The sequence below is a fragment of the Pinus tabuliformis genome, chromosome 2_1 (assembly GCF_031772625.1).
Source record: "Pinus tabuliformis cultivar Carrire ecotype Pingquan chromosome 2_1, CPIR1, whole genome shotgun sequence".
NCBI classification, from domain to species: Eukaryota; Viridiplantae; Streptophyta; class Pinopsida; order Pinales; family Pinaceae; genus Pinus; species Pinus tabuliformis.
The window spans coordinates 50,113,360-50,131,846 of record NC_142299.1 but is presented as its reverse complement, the minus strand read 5'-3'; positions in this window follow the sequence as shown (position 1 = coordinate 50,131,846).

Here is an 18,487-nt window from a genome sequence, read left to right as displayed (position 1 = left end):
TTTGTGCATACTGATCACTCGGCCATTAAATATTTGATGAATAAATCAGTTACAAATGCCCGAGTCACCAGATGGTTGTTATTATTGCAAGAATTTGACATCACAATTGTAGATAGGCCAGGAAAAGAAAATTTAGTTGCTAATTTCCTTTCTCGATTAAAAACTGATGAAAATGCTCCAGTAGATGATTCTTTTCTTGATGAATATTTATTCGCAGTATCTGCTCACTCACCTTGGTATGCAGACATTGCCAATTATCTAGTTGCAGGAAAATTACCATCACACCTATCACACAGGGAAAGAAGAAGGATCATCCAGCAAAGTGCTAGGTACAGCTGGATAAGCGGGTGTCTTTTCCATACAGGAATTGATCAGGAAATCCGAAGGTGCATTGGTGAAGATGAAATTTATGATGTACTAAAAGCTTGTCATGATGGCCCTTGTGGAGGACATTTTGCAGATAAAAGAACAGCACACAAGGTACTCAGAATGGGTTATTATTGGCCATCACTCTTTAAAGACGCTAGAAAATATGTCAAGGTCTGTGATAGTTGTCAAAGAATGGGCCAACCTAATCACAGGGATGAAATGCCTCTCAATCCCCAGGTAATTCTTGAACCTTTTGAGAAATGGGCATTAGATTTTATAGGTCCCATTAATCCTCCATCCAATCAAAGAGCGTACATATTAGTATGCACAGATTACATGACTAAATGGGTAGAAGCTAAGGCACTCCTGAAAGCTAATGAAGAAGCAGTACTAACATTTTTATTTGAAGAAATCTTTGTTAGATTTGGATTGCCTAGAGAATTAGTCACAGATGGAGGACCTCCTTTCAACTCTCATGGCTTCAAAAATACGCTTCAGAAATATCATATTAAGCACAAAATGACTACACCTTATCACCCCCAAGCAAATGGGCAGGTAGAAAGCACCAATAAAGTCATAGAAGCCATCTTAACAAAAACAATAAAGGAGAATAGAAGGGACTGGTTTCAAAGGTTGCCCGAGGCATTATGGGCCTATAGAACTACTTGGAGGAATACCACAGGTTTTTCACCCTATGAATTAGTTTTTGGAAAGAATGTTATTTTCCCTGTAGAGTTTGAGATCAAAACTTTAAGAACTGCTTTAGCTGTTAACCTTGATTTGACTGATGCACAGACAGCCAGGTTACAGCAACTTCAAGAATTGGATGAGAAAAGACTGGATGCCATCCATCAGACAACCATGATACAGCAACAAAGAAGCAGGTGGCATGACAGAACCATCAAGCAAAAGCAGTTTCAGAAAGGTAACTGGGCTCTACTTTATGATTCCCGTTTCGAGAATTTCCAAGGTAAGTTAAGAACAAGGTGGTTAGGGCCTTATGAAGTGGATGTTGTTTTTCCAAATGGGACAGTTAGACTTTTAACAATTGATGGAAGCAGAACACCGCTACTAGTGAATGGCTATCGACTTCGGTTATATCAGAGGCCTGTTTCTAAAGAAGATTTTAAAGCCACTTGCATGGCAATTAAACAGTATTCTTTTCCGGGGGAACTTGTTGTCCCTCAAAGCACTTAAATCTTTGTTTACTTATGCATTTTTTTAGATTAGATATTCTTTTTATTTAACTACTAATAATCCCTGCCAAGGGTTACCATATTATGTTTCAGTATTTTGCAGATTTGAGCTGTGGAAAATAGCTGAGAACGAAAGCTTTAAAGGAATCACTTTGCGGATTTGGAACTCCCGTTGCTGCAATTCCCGTTGCTGCAACACCAATTCCCGTTGCTGCAACACCGATTCCTGTTGCTCCTGTTGTTGCAACACCGATCCCCGTTGCTGCAACACCTTTTCACGTTACTACAACATCTTTTCCCAATGATGTAACATCATTTCCAGTGGCTGCAACACCAATCCCGTTGCTGCAACACCACTTCCTGATCCCGTAATACCTTTTTAGCAATTCTCTCATTTACAAAAACACCAGTTTTATCACCTCAGCCCCCAAGAAACGAATTTTTTATGAAATACACCATTTATTGTGATGATTATAATACTCCACTATCACTTCCCGTCATTATTATTAAGAATCGCCAGTATTCCCATGCTCCTAGACCCGCTGTAATCATTATGATCCAGCAAAAGATAAGACAAGACTTTTTGACGCAGCAACCAAAAAGGTAAAACATAAAGGTACGCATGATTATGTATGGACATTAAATAATAGTTAATGCGGAGAAGCTGATAGGACTACCAAATAATTGTACTTCCAATCATATCACTTACGCGTAGGGGGGGGGATTACCAAAGCGCTCTCATAATTACATACTACGCCAACTGCCGCCGTCCTTAACTCTCCCGGCAATATGTAAAAGTCACCTTATCACGGCATGTTACCATTTGCAACGGTTTACTCTGAACTGAATTCGGAAGCTCGGCTCTGAACTATGAAATTCACTGAAATAACAGCTATGGGAGGAAACCTTATTACACATGAACCTGTCACAACAGCACTTCTTGAGCTCTATCCCGAGGTTTATCAGATCTTTCTGTAAGCGGGATGGATAGATTATTTCAGGAGACTTCCAGACTTCGACGCGCAGCAAGTCCTCGAGTTTGCATGCAATTTAACAGAGGGATTTTCTGTCGTTCAAGGAGTTCGAATTCCAGTCACGGAGGAAGCCATAGCCCAAGTTACCGGGCTACCAGCTAATGGCATACGATGGTTCAGTAGGAAGCACTTGATCCTTAATGCGCAGCAGGACTTTCTTCGACCAGGCGAGCAGGTAGAACCCAAGGGCAGAGGCATAGCACTTCAGTCATTACCTCAACCGTGGCCGAAAGTTGCTGAATTTGTGAAGCAATATCTGACGTGCGAAGGCCGGTACCAGGTAATTTACCAGCATGATTTTGTCTTGTTGAATCATTTGAGGAATGGTCAGTTGATAAATATGCCATATTATTTATTGGGATGTCTCAAAAATATGTCACGTTATACTGTCAACGCAAAGCGTCCGCTTCTTTCCCTGAAACACCACCGTTTAGCCCAATTGCTGATAAATAGAGGCCTCGCCTTAAATAACCCTCCACCCCCCATTAATCCCCACCAAGAGGCAGAAATTCCACAGCCGGAACATGAAATTCCTCATCAAGAAGAGGAAATTCTTCACCAAGCTGAAGACGCACCTCAGCAAGATGAAGAAATTCCTCAGCAAACAGACGACATTCCAGAACAAATGTCTAAAGAAGTCCTCCAGCAAACACCCCCACAAGTTGCTGAAAATGAACAATCACCGGTAGAAATACCTGCAGAAACAATCCCATCCCCCAATAGAACCAATCCTTCCATTCCCATACTTGGTATTTCTACCGATGACTCTGAAGATAACATCCCTATTACTCTCCTCAAACGGAAAATACAGCAGAAAAAGGGAACCCCACCAAAAAGAAGAAGAACTAGGGCTTCGGCTAAAGCAGTTGCTATTTCTGCCACCATCCCTATCTTAAAGAAAGCCAGCCGGAAAAGAAAAATGTCTGAATTCCCTGCTTCTCTACCAAAGCAAAGGACTCGGTCGTCTGTAATAGCTGAAATTCCTAGCCATACCCTCCCTAGCTCACCACCCATCACCTTAAAAACTCGCACTCCCACCAGCCCTGGAAACTCCTCTCCCTCACCCTCGGAGGCTGAGATGCAGAGTGTTCACAGTTTCGTGACATCATATTTTAAGACAGCTGACACACAAGAACCAGCTGCCGACACCCAAGGTAATATTGGCCAAGAAGCTGCAACACAAGAAACAACCACTACCCCAGGTGACACACAAGAACCACCTGTCGAAGGTATAAGGGATCAAATCAATGATGAAGCACAACCTCTGCCTCCACTGGAACCTACTACTCCACAAGCTCAGCCTACCATAGCCGCTCTGCAGGAAGAGATTGAATTTCTGAAGTCCCAGATTCAGGATTACCAGGAGGAAATAATAAGGGTCAAGGAAGCCTATCAAAATGAATTTAACCTGCATATTTTAGCACGAGTAGCATCTGCAACAGAGAAGAGTAAGGACAATGAATATGTGTGTGCCAATTGTGGTGAGATATTTACTCAAGCAGGATACAAGGTAGTGGCAGAACCAATGAATGAAGTTCCTGCTGTTGTGGTGGAAACAAAAGAACCTGTTGTTACACAGATGGAAACACCACAACCCTCTGCTCAGACAGAAGAACCTGTTGTCACACAAGAACCAACAGGCTCTCTAGAAAAGGTGCAGGAACAGACAGAAGAACCTGTTGTCACACAAGAACCAACAGGCTCTCCAGAAAAGGTGCAGGAACAGACAAAAGAACCTGTTGTCACACAAGAACCAACAGGCTCTCCAGAAACGGTGCAGGAGCAAACAGAAGAACTTGCTGACACACAAGAACCAGTAAGTTCTCCAGAAACGACACCAGAGCAAACAGAAGAACTTGCTGACACACAAGAACCAGTAAGTTCTCCAGAAACTGCACGGGAGCAAATAGAGGAACTTGCTGAAACACAAGAACCAGCAAGTTCTCCAGAGACTATGCAGGAGGTAACAGAAAATAAAGAAGAGGAAAAGTCACCACGGCCTACCCAAATTGCCATGGAACGAGAGGAAGAAATGGTTACAGAAGAAAATGAGGAAGAAAACATGGACTCACCCAGGCCTATTCAAACTGCCATGGAACGAGAAGAAAAACAAGTTACAGCAGGAAATGACTCACCCCGGCCTACCCAAAAGGAAGAATTAGTTACAGGGGGAAATGAGGAAAAAGGCATAGACTCACCCCGGCCTACCCAAATCACCATAGAACAAGAAGAGGAAGCAAACACACAGGAATCAGCACAGAATATAGAACATGAAGAAGAAACAGTAGCTGGAAATGAAGAGGAAGACATTGGATCATTCCGGCCGACTCCAATTATCACAGGGCAGATTACCCTTGTTGATGCCTTTACACAAACAGAACTTCCCTCTGTTAGTGATGCATGCACAGAAACAGATAGTTTTCAGGAACTAAAAGGAAAATGGTGGAGAGAATATGAGTTGTCACAAGGCAAAGCATTCCAACAGCAAAAGGGGACCTGGTTCAATCATGCATATAAGAACTGGGAAGCACTTGAGCAGTGTAGAGCTCAGTACAAAGAAATTAAGGAGCTAAAAGCCAGATTGTCCCAGATGTTTGAGTTATTCCAAAGAATACTTGCCACAAGGAAACCCTCTTTTAATTATGCAACATTTTTTAGGGAAAGACTCACATTCTTACAGATAAAGGCTGTTAGAGAAGGTAGACCTCATCAGGTGGTTACATCAGAGCAATTTATGCAAACCTTTGCAGAGGCACCGAAAAATGATCAAAATTTGTTATGCGAGCTCTATCTCCATAATGAAGCCATGTCCGAAGAAAGAAACATGAATATGATACCTGTTGTTGGCGACATACAGCTGAGAGCCTTCATCTCCTTTTTAGCTAACCAACTTACATGGCAGAACGCCTTTACCTCAGCTCAACATAATGAACAGAATTTCCTTCTGTGGATTAGAGCTGAACCGCAGAACGCAACCACCTTCATTGCACAACATCTAAGAATGGTAAGTGATCCTGAAATGAAGGACCACGTCAGGCAACTACAAGTAGGGGTCCTGAGAGACTGTCAACATTATGTGAGAACTAAGGCACCCTTAGCTGTCAAGGCAAATAACTTGTTTTGGGAAAACTACCCCAAGGAGATGCAGGAATATCACCCTTATAATCCACCTAATTTACAGGTAGCACTCTCAAGGGTACCTTACTATGTTAGATGCATGCAACACTGTGCTGAAAATTGGATGGGTTACAGATTTAAATTTCCACTTCTATGGTTATCTGGTGAACAATACAAGGGCCAGTTTGGATTATCCAACAAGGAAGAAGCAGCAGCATGGAGGCAAATACAGACTGTCTGTGGGTTCAGGAAGAAGTTTGATGCCACTTCCTATAACTATTGTCTCAGTAATCTACACTGTTCATCCCAGTACTCCGACTCAGACTCAGAGTAAGCATTGCATAGGGACATGCAATCTCTTCAGTTGGGAGGGATGTTAGGACTCAGAATTGACCTTATATTTTTGCCATAATATTATCCTTTTTCAGTCATAGGTTGAAAGCTTTGATTGTATAATGACTTAATCACCCCAAGGTACGAAGTAACTCTCCGCATATCTATATGTTTAATTGTTCATTGCATATTCATGAATATCTTTATATTTATCTTTGGAAAAGTTAATTAAGTTGCCAAGTAATCGCTGGACTGTTTAAAGTCTGCAGGAATTATAATTTATAGTTGCTGTAACACCAAAAACAGCAACTACGCAGTTGCTGCAACACCGGAAGCAACAACTACGCAGTTGCTACAGCCAGCAACGACAACCATCTAAAGCAGGAGAATGCTATTTTTGCAACAACTGGAAATAACAAATGACAACTATCTGGAGATTGCCAGAATTCCACGTTGACGCGGCATAATCAGCAACTGTCCAAAAAAGGCAAAACACAGTTACAATTGCTGAAGTATCAGGAACAACACGGGTTTACTAAATCAACAACCATGGGGAAACAGCGAAGGATAATACGAGGATCCCAAGAGCACGGTCAAAGTTCGGTTACCAGATGCGTAACAGAAATAAACTCAAGAAAGAATACACTGTTGCACTGTTATAACAACATTCTGTAATTCTTATTTTTGGCTAACTGAATGAACTGTGATAATCTATTGTAATAGATGTCTCCTCTATAAAGAGGAGACATCTACATTAGAGAAGGGGGGAGAGAAATAGTTTTGTAAGGGGAATTTTGAAAAGACAACAGCAAAGTCTGAACTTTTATTGTACTGAATCTTTTGGCAGATGAATAGAAGATTGTTCTAAGTACTTAATCTAGCAATTGTGTTATGGGGAATCTTGTGAGAGGGACCGGGCCCACCTTCCTCACAAGATTCACCCATTTACTTTTCTGTCAAGTGTGTAAGTGTGTTTGGTGATTTCTTTATGCTGCTACTCTGTTTTGGATTCTATAGCATTACCTCTGATAATTTCCTTTTTGCTGGCACTCTGTTTTGTTAATCGTTTGAAGCTGTACTTCACCGGTGAATTAGAATTTCAGTGTGTATTAGCAATCTGGTTACAGGGGCAGGTGCTGAACGTCCTTGCTTGGAGGATAGGGTCTTGATCCTCTAATAACAGAGCATCCACCACTCTTCTTTTCGGATTTGTTATCTTAAATTAACTGCTTTCATTTTATCTTTACAGTACACTGTTATGACATAACGTGAGAATTACGTATACTACAGCTTTTTAATGCTTTTAGAGTTAAGTACATACAGTACGCAGTAGCCTTTGAAATAAAAAGACTTTCCCAGGTTGACAATTTAATGTGGTACTTGATTGTTAATAAACAATTCAACTAGCCAACACCTGCCTTGATTAACCTCCTAATCTCCTCCTGTCGTAGAGCTGCCCACATCTCTTCCCAACTGGGGAGAGTTGCTCTGCGGAAAATGCTTTGGACAAACGTCTCCCAGTCCTCAAAGACTGCATTCAGAGTAGTCCTAATCATAAACTATGGATCCGGTGTAGACCCCACGGAAGTAAGCTTACCGTGAATTCCTTGCAACCTGAGGAGGAAGTGATCTATCTCCTCTCCCTTTTGCATCTGATATGACCTCAGTTGATTCTCCAATAACATCTTCCGCTGCATGGAAGAGACCTGGTATAAGGTGGTCAACGTTTGCCACATCTCATTTGATGTGTTCTTCTCAGCAATATGTGGTATGGCATGATCCTTGACCCTGCCTAGGATCATGCATTTTGCCTTCGCCATGGCCTCCTCATACTTCTCATTTTCATTCAGGTCAACTGGGATAGCTATAGTTTTCAAGGCATAGTCCTTGATGCGATGTTTATCTAGGATTGCCAGGATCCTGGTCTTCTAGATGACAAACCCTATCCAATCTGTCTTGATCCCTCAATCCGTTCACTAGCATCTCTTCTCCTCTTCTAGACTCCCTCTGAGTCTCGACTTCCCTCCTGGAAATCGGCCAACTATTGAATCACTCCTCTCCAATCCCCCTTTGATGTTGTAACTCGAATATGGATTTCTTGGCTAGAAATCCATCGAGGTAGTGCTTCCTTCTACCTTGGGTACGTCTCCTTAGACAATGTTCTATACAAACATAAAAATCGTCCCACCATCTCCTCAAATCACAATTTGCACAACTCCCTTAGCCCCGACAATTGAAGAATCTGAGCCCTTCTGGCTTTATGCAATCACAATGAGAGCTGGATCAACTCCTCCTGGCCTCAGCGTTGATCCTTCCTGGCTAAGAAAGATGACCGGGCACTGCGTAGGCCTGGATTGGCCCCCCCTGCCTCTGCGTTGGCTTGGACTACTGACGCAGCTACTGCATGGGCTCCTCCCAGCTACTGCGTCTTCCCTTCCTGGCTCAAAATGGTGATGCAAGCTCTACGTGAGCCTCTGCATCACTCTTTTTGCACTGTGTCACTCCTCCTTTTGCCTCTTCAGCTCTGGAACAATGCTGTCTCTCGAGACAACTGCTTCTCTAGTGAAAATTCTCATATTTCTTCTGTTGGTGTCTTCGGTCCTCCTTCATCTGCAATCGCTCTGATACCATGTAAAAAAATTTGAATCTAACACATCAGAAACCCCTACTGCATTTTCTGGTTTACTATCTCCTACTTGTTCTTTGCATTAACAAGTTATTTAAATGCATAAATATCGAAGTAAACACAAATGCAACCTTCACAAATATACAGATCAACAACTGAAATAAACTGAGACAACAAAAGGGACACTGTTATTTTTGGACAATTGTACCCGGAAAAACCCAATGCGGGAAAATCGGTGCAACATATAGAGGATTTTATTATTAAGCAGATTCTAAATACAACTAGGGTGCCAGAAATGGCTCAACCTTCATGGAATATCCTTGGAAGCAATACCTCTATCAGGAGACATATATTCTGGCAGATCAACAACCGGATGAACAATCCCACAGTGAATCTGGTTGTTCCTTGTGCTGGAAAATGAAAGCTGCTCCGCGCACTCCCTTGGAACTGTGTCACCCTCTTTGGTTCTACGTTAGCCAATAAGCTCTCAGTCTGTCCCACTGAATCACCTCAGTGCAGCCTCTGAAGCTCAATGTGTCTTTTGCGTCAGCCTCTACAGCCTTTGCGTCAACTCTTTTGGCCCTTTGTGTCCTCTGCGTTGGCCTCCTTAGCCTCTGCGTCAACCCTCCTAGGCTCTACGCTGCCTCTTCCGGCACTTTGCTACCTCTCTGATATGTATTCTTTAGCCTCGGATCGAAATACCTTGTTGAACTACCCCTCGCTGCAACTGATCACTCACTCAATTTCCTCAGCAAACCCCGCCCCAGAAAATTAAGTTCTTGATCTCTCTTGGTATCTTGGTGTGTCTCCAACTGACCCTCAAGCCTCCTCTTATACTTTTCCTGTTGACGATTCAACAAACGAGATTAAGTCCCTAATCAACGGCTAAGATTAGATCTGGTTTGATCCTGGTTATTTAGAACTTTCTCACCTATATTATATTAATACACATTAATATTTAAATTTTCCTAAGTTTAGCCTTAGGGTCTCATTAAAAATATTAATTATTTTAATATCTCTCCATCTAGGTGGAATTTCCGAAAACGATTTCTGAGTCTTGGAGATCTCATGTGCCTTAGCCTCTCCACCAATTTTCATGGCTAGAGCACATCTGATGCTACCAAAAATCAACAATTAAAAGGAAAAAAGACATTTTTGACACATTTATTTATGAAAATAAAGGAAATTAGGAGAAAAGGAAGGCAAAGGGTCACAAGTTTCATGTGAGGAGGAAATTGATAGAAAATAACGGAAAATGAAGAAATTAGAGGCCTCGTGCATAAAAAGGCTTATGAGGATTAGGTCATGGCTTTTTTCAAGTTCAAGTTTGGAGCTCTCTCATTATTCTCTCTCTCTCTCTCTCTTGGCCACTTAGAGTTTTCTTGGAGCACTCTATTTTGGAGCAATGAAAGGAAAAATCAAGCAAAGGAAGGAAAACAAGCAAGGAACAAGGAAAGGAAAGCAGGATCAAGCAACTTCAGTAGGAATACTTGTAGGTAACCTTTTGCATGTGTGATTTCTTAGCTGGTTTGGACATGCATGGATTTGCATGTTGGTGTATGGTTCTCTTGCTATCGGTGGCATGGTCTTTCCAGGTTATGACAATGGTTTTCAGCCTAGCCTAGCCCTTTTTCGGATGTCATGATATGTTGGGATGTTTATTTTAGTTTTGGAACTTTGGAATTTCTAGATGGATTTCAGAATCTGGGGCGGAGGTGATCTCAAGGTTCATTCCCAAGGGCCTAGGAATCCCTTCACCGTTTTTGGCGGGATACACAGTAAAGCCCAAGGGAGCAGTCTCAGTTTAGGGCCTAGTGATTCAGGTTTGGATTGCGGTAAAGACTGAGAGACAAGGAGACAAAAAATTCCTCAAGGATAGTGATGGATTTCGGATGGCATTGCAAGTTATGTTCGGTTGTGATCGGAACACCAGTTTTGGTGTGATCATGGCTGGATGAGGGTGGAGGTGGTTTAACCTATGGATTCCTTTGATTGTTCTATGAGATCCCACATTCATTCTTGGAATATGGCACGAGGGTGACTGGCTGAAAGAGAGACTTGGTTCAACCATGTCTATGACCAGGTGGTATGTGGAAGTCCCGAACTTGGTCGGATTTGCCTATGATTAATAAAAGCTAAGTTCTCTTACTTTTGCACTGATTTATATATGGATTTAATGGTTGTCGTATCTATGTTATTTACATGGTTTAATGTCGGTTATAAGCATGGTTATGTGATTGGTTTATGTCATGGTTAATTCATGTATTTAATTGTAACTGCTAAATGGATGGATGTAAGACCTAATTGATGATCTAGTAGCTCAATGGAGAAGGAGGTGATCCTTTTGATGATGTTTCATAAGTTGTTTTAGTCATTTATGCTCTGTCTTGTATCCTAGACCTGTAGGTTGCATTAATGCCAAGTGTTTGACAAAATGTCAGTCCTGGTTGGGGATGCTCAGGCCTAGTCCTGAGGGTTATTTTTGATTGATCAACATTGTTATCACATTTTTAATTAATTCTGAAAGTTACAACAAGTTCTGGGCAGAGGCCAGGATTCTGGGCTAGAAAAGTGGCTTAAATCTCGGGGTTGCTGGCACAAAACTGGCAATTCTAGACCACAGTTGCTCAAAGGCAGGCCTGTGAGAGCGACTTTGAGTTGCTGGTCACTCCCTTGCCCATAGCATGAGAGCGATTGAGGGCTAAGAGCTGCATAATAGTAGTGGGACCTAGGGACAGGTTGTCTGAGTGGCTGACTTGTCTCTTGAGGGGTCTGTTGATGATGTTGGATGACTGTATGTGATGTTCCATCGATTCCACTTCCTTAAGGTGACATAGGAGGTCGAATATGATTGTAGTGGCATCTCTTCTCATGTTTACCCCGATTGGCATAGTACCTTTGGGTAGACCTGGGAGGGGGTGTTACAAATATTGATTGCAATTGTCATGTTAATTCATAATCATTGTGCTTGGAATCTTAATACTTCATTATTGCAAATACATGGTTTGTTATCATTGTGGCTGAGGAATGTAAGTAGATTAATACAACTTTGATATAATCAAATGACACTTAGTGTCATTTTTCTTTGATTGCCTCTATATACAAGTGCTCCTTTCTTTTATTGTTCATGATATGCCGATAACCATGGATTTTGTCACCATGTTCTTACATCATTACTACATTCATATTATTTTATATAATGTTCCAACTTCCTATACTTTTTGTTGAAATTTAATTTTGCATTACCTCAAAATTTCAAAATACAACATACCAATTAACGTAATTCATATTGTTATCGGTTTCAATCTGCCACGAGGGAAACCATATCTATTAACTAATAATTTAATAACAAGTGTCAAATTAAAGTGTTTAATACCTCAAACAACTAGAACTATTAGAGACCGAATTACATGCACCAGGCAACTATCTATCTAGTTGTTCCATCCCTTTGTGGATTTTGCTTCTAGTGTCCCTAGTTTTTCCCATTTGAAATACCCTTTATGAACAATTAAATGTGTTGGAAATAATACTGAGAGGGTGGGGGGGGGGGGGTGAATCAGTATTATCAAATCAATATAACTTTTTTATTTCCATATTAATATTCGTATACGCTACTTCGGTTAAGGCAAACTGCGTGTAATGCAACAAGCGTATATCCAATAAACTTATGATTCAGTTAGTTGATCCTTAATGAGTGCATCAGAACATTATAAATAGTAAATAGGAGCAGTAAAACAGAACAGATCATCACACATAAGCAACACACATGAACACCATGATATAAGGTGGAAACCCAATGTGGGTGAAAACCACCTGCTGCAATTCGTCTCTATCTTCTTTAATAAGAAACTTCTTTTTACAATGGTTATGTACTGGTGCAGTCTTATACCAGTACGCAGGCTTCTACCTGCAGAAGGCTACAACCTTCTCTCGTTCTCCAGACTCTCCTGGAAGGGAGCTACAACCCCCTTAGCTCTTGTACTAGCTGATGTACTAGTACGTAGGTGCTGACCTACAGAAGGCTACAACCTTCTCTTTTCTTCTAGGGACCACGTTTCATAAATTTTCATACTGGATCCATAAATACAAAACAATCACCACTACAATACAATCATCAACTTATACCTGCATCATCAATCTCTGAATCACCCAATACTGAATCACTGAAACCCTGTCATCAAAATACAGTTACCTGAACACAGACCAAAGCCCAAAACTCTACAACAACCACTAGAACCAACAACAACATGAAACATCAAATCTCATAATGTATACGCTACTTGACTGTGTAAAAACCGCGTGTACGCGCGCTTTCACCAGAGAGAACCCGCGTACAGATCTAAAGATAATCACTTATACCTTCGTTGCCATTTCCAACTTGATTCAGATCGAGCCAAGCATCACAAACCCATAACCAGCATACTAGATCTTCACACTTCATCAAACATTCATTACTTGCACTTCCACACCTTGGCCTAATGATCTTCTCCTTATATAGGTTTAGGCCTCTTTCAATACCATGGTCCAAAACCACTTAGAACCAATACCTTGGACCCAATACTTGGGGTCAACACTTCGGACCAAATACCATGGACCAAATACCACGGACCAAAACTTAGTTTTCCGACATGTACGCGCCTTTCCTTCTGTGAACCTGCGTGTGTACGTATACGCGCCTTTTGTTCTTCTCACCCGCGTGTATACACACTTTCATCAAGGTTAACCTACGTATATCTCTCTCTTGACTTGTTGTACTAAGATCTGTCCTCTGATTGAGTTGCCACCAAGGACAACACCTGTATCATACCTCTAAGCGAGTTGCCATCAAGGACAAGACCTGTATCATAATGCCAACAAAATGTTCCTCATTGTAGCTATCTTCATTGCAAATTTCTTTTTTTCCCTCAGAGTGCTCTTGTCATGGTCTCATTTTAGTGAGAGTCTCATCCCATCTGCAAGTAGAAATGCAATAGGATAGGCATTTCCTATTTATTTATTATCATATGTCTTCCCTCTCCATCATGTCTTGCTCCATATAGATGCATCCCTTGCTTCCTCCACCACACATCTATTCATTGTCAACTCAATAATGCCTATTAGTGTCCTATTTCGTGTTCGATTGGAAACCAAAAGAGATGTATGTCCTTCATCAAACTTGTTGCACCTGTCTTATTCTTCTCACTTAATCTTTTTTGACACTTGATCAAAGAAAATGAACATTATCCTTACATAATATTTGCTATATCTTGCTAGGGTTTTCCATGAGTCTTTAATTAACTGGTCTTAAGTTTCTTTTGTCTTTTTTCTACATTGGGATCCTTCTATCAATATTCAATTGCCAAGAACTTGATTTTGTTGACTCAATCAAACTTACCTCAATGACAATCTTTTTTGAATTTTGTGGAAAAACCTGTGAACAGTTTTGAAACCAACGTTTCGGACTAGCTTAGTGAGTCCATCATCAGGGCAATGAGATTTGTATTTGAGAAGAGAGAGCGTGAAGTTACAGAGCTTATTAATAGTTATTTGAAAAATAATTCTGATGACTTCATTTGTAGTCGGCTTACAAATGATAAATTAATTAATAATTATTTAATTTATTTATTTAAATAAGTATTTATTTTATTATGTATTATTTATTATATATTTATTTAGTTTTTAATTTTATATTATAATTGTTTATTTATATAAATATTTTCTTATTATTCTAATTTTATTAATTAATTAATTATTATTATTTATTTATATATATATATATATATATTTATTATTATTATTTTATTTATTTATTTTTAATTATTAATAATATTTATTTATTTGTTTATTTATTATTATTATTATTTTTTTTTTGTGAAATTTATATTACTTGTTTAAGATCCTCACAATACGTTAATTGTTTTATAGGAATGTATATAATTTTAAAGATTAGGTTTGCAATTTTATGTTAACTAATTTATTATGTGATTAAATTTTATTTGAAGGATTAGATAGGGAGTTAGCTATGATAGGTTATATTTATCAATTTAATTAATTAAATAATTTGGTTTATTTCTTAATGTTGATATTTGCTTATTTATTTATTTTTATTTTATTTAATTAATGAATGTGTGTAAATCTTTGTTTATTGCTTTTTTATTTTATTTAATAGGGGTTTCTAGGTGTTACTTAACTTTAGTCCGTCGTCTCTATTCATGTTATTGGAGGATTTTTCGATTTCAATTGCTTCCTTCACCCTTCTTTTTAAATAATGGTCTTCCTTGTGAATTAATTTTGCTTGTTCCTTGCAAATATAGTGTGAGGAGGAAATGCTTGTTCCTCCTCACTGTCTCGATCCTGAAAGGAAGATTTTGCATACTTACCCAAGGTACAACCTTTATATGTATCCACTTGCTCCAGTTTACCCTTGGGAAGTCCGGTAGAAATCTGTTGCATGATCTTCAAGGCCCCATGGTGCAAGTGGCCCAATCTTCTATGCCATAGCTCGCTAATATCTTGGCTTTGCACCAACTCTGCTTTGGAACTCAATGCAACATAGTCATCTACCTCTAGCTTGTAGAGATTCTTTACTCGAATCCCAATCCTCTTGGTCTGTCCCGTGCCGATGTGCCTCAGGAATGCCTTTCCTTTACTAAAGACTACATCATAGCCTTTGTCTTCCAACATAGCGACGGATACCAGGTTCTTCTTCAGTCCAGGCACATATTTTACATCAGTCAGGGTGAGAGGAGCTCCATGCTCCCTTTGAAACACAACTGTGCCTTCACCTGAAACATGGTACTTTCCATCATCGCCCATCTCTATGCGCATCTGGAGGTCCTTCTCCTCCAAGGTACTGAATAAACTCTTGTCGCTGATCATGTGGAATGAGGCTCCATTGTCTAGGTACCAAACACAACCCACCATCGATGAAACCATGCATGCGATGAGGGTGAAATCCAATTCGAACTATGAGGCCAGTGCCTCACCATTTGATCCTTTCAAGGATCCCTTCTTGGATTTCTTCTGTGGACAATTTGTTGCATAATGGCCCACCTCATGACAATGAAAGCATCGCACTTTCGATTTGTCAATCTTCTTCCCACCATGGGAAGAGCTCGATTTGGAATGGGAAGCCTTCCCTTTGCCTTTCCTTGCGTTACTCGCTAAGGCTAGATTTTCCTCATCATCATGCTTTGATGAAGATCCATCTCTGGTGCTTCTCTTGATCTCCTCCTGCATTAGATCCGACCACAGTCGTTCCCAATCTGGTAGTTTCTCTCTTCCATTTACTAAGTCTTGGTAGCTATGCCAGCTCTTAGGAAGACCGAGGAGAGCAAGACTCACCATGTCATCATTGGCTGTCGTGATTCCTACACTTCCAAGCTCATCCCTACAGGTGGTGAGCTTGTTCAGATATGTAGAGATCGTGTCACCCTTTTCACACTTGATTTTCCGAAGCTTGTCTTTCAGCGCCAGCTTCCTCTGATCATTGTTGTTCTGATATAGATCCTTCAATGTTTTCCACATTGAAAACAGTGTCTCCTTCCCATGGAGACTCAAGACAATGTGGTCTCGAACTCCCTCTAAAAGGATCCTCCTCACTCTAGCCACACATTTCTTCCATTCCGCCAATTCTTGGGCATTAGCTGCTGCTGGCTTGGGGACTTCTTGATCAATGAAGTCCTTCAAACCGTTGTCCTCTAATACCACTTCCATGCAATCCTTCCAGGCTATATAATTCGAGCTGCCATCCAGGGCATACTCGAGTCTCAAACCGTTGAACGCCATTGGTGAAATTTGAGATGTGATAAGAATTTGATTTCTATAATCAAGAACTTCAAACTTTGAACTTCTCCCTTCTTTGTATACTGTTCTCCACTTTGATCACCTTTGCTCTGATACCATGTAGAAATTCTCACTGTAGATCACCTAATAATGCAATATACTAAAGCAAAATACTTGATCTACTTCTACAAACAAACTTGCAGAAGCTTAATCGATTTTGAGCAAGATCAAATAGAACACATATAACAGATGAAGAAGAAACAATCACACATGAACACAGAAGAATACTCTGGGGAAAGCCTCAGCTAAAAACCCCGATCTCTGTATTATCATACAAGTGGAAATATCTCCGGATTACACAAAGCTTTAGCTCACAAGCTATCCAGCTCTCAGTACAATCCCTCAATGCTGCTCATAGACTGAATAGACACAACATATGCCTTCCTTCAGTCCTCCAAGCCTCCTATTTCCTTGCGCAGTTTCTCCTGGGTCCTCTGGCTGCCACCTGTGTGAATTTTCCTCTCACACAACTCACCAAACTCAGAAATAACTGCGCAATCTTCAAGGAATGAATTCCTTCTGCATGCAAGAGATATCCTCAATGGAATATTCTTACAACTGATAGTACACTATCCCATCCTCTGATCTCAACTGGGTCTCTGACTGAACTGACATGCATGAGTTATTTATGAGAGAATATTCAGTTATCTGAAGTGCACTAATCTAACTAACTGAACTCATTAACTAACTGAACTCACAATCAGTTCCACAAACTATTGGAACTAATCTAACTGGACTTAACTCAGTTAACTGAGCTAACTAATTACAACTCAAAGTACAACTCATCTTGATCTCCTTAATTAAGGGATAACTTCCTCAATCAAAGAGATAACTGTTGCATGTCTTCACATAGACTTCATGTTTGATTTTCTCCAACTAATTAACTCAAGATGAATTAATTAATTATTTTTCAAACAACTGCTAAGATCAAATTCGAATTTTAATTCTCAATTTTAGTTCAGGGACTAACTAAAATTGGAATGTATTCCAAAATGCTATTTATAAGAATGCTATTTTTAGCACTTCTATTTTTAGCATTTCTTGTTGCTATTTTCAACATTTTCTTTATCAGAACCCTTTCAACAATGTTTAAGATCATTAACCTTACTTACCATAATGTTTTTTTTCCAACTCCCTCTATTGACGATCCCACAAATTGGTGTCCAATGATTCCAAATGAATGTTTAGTCCTTTGCAATGGTTTTTGAGGTTTAATATCTCTAGTTTCCCCAAGGGTTATATTTCTTCAAAAGCAAGGTGTTGGCTACATAGTGGTTGTCCTTAAGGAACTCCAATTTGGTACACCATGTTATAATTCTCACGAACAATTTGGATACTTCAATAAATAATTTGGATTTTCACCTAGCCGCCATTTAGTTCCTTGATTCCTCAACAGGTTAGCATTTAATCCCTAGTAGCTCAACCAAGCACTTATTCAACACATGAAACTTTTAGGGCATATTTGATGACTATTTCGAAGCAAGTCATTATCCCATACAAGAGTTGTCATTGCTACTTGAACCTTATTGTTTTTGTATATCTTCACTTAGATCATAATAAAACAACACATGAACAAGAATCATACTTGCCTCACTTACCTTTGGGAGTATCTAAATACCTGTTAGAGATATCTTGTTCACTTTAAACTCAAACATAAAACTCACCAAACTCTCTAATTCTGATATGACATCTTGTGACACATGACATACCTATCAAACCTTCTCTCATTATCCTTTAGACATATGCCTCATGACTCATTTTAAATGTGTACAAGTCACAAGAACACAACAAAATTATCCATTAATACACTTTGCTTTATTTTTTATTTTTAATTAATTACTAATATTTACTAATAAATCTATTAGAAATATCTTCCAAAATGTTTTACAATAAATACTTTATCATTAAAATATATTTTACCATCATTATTCCATGACATGTCTATAATACCTCACATATATCAAAACTCAACACTGCACATATATTCT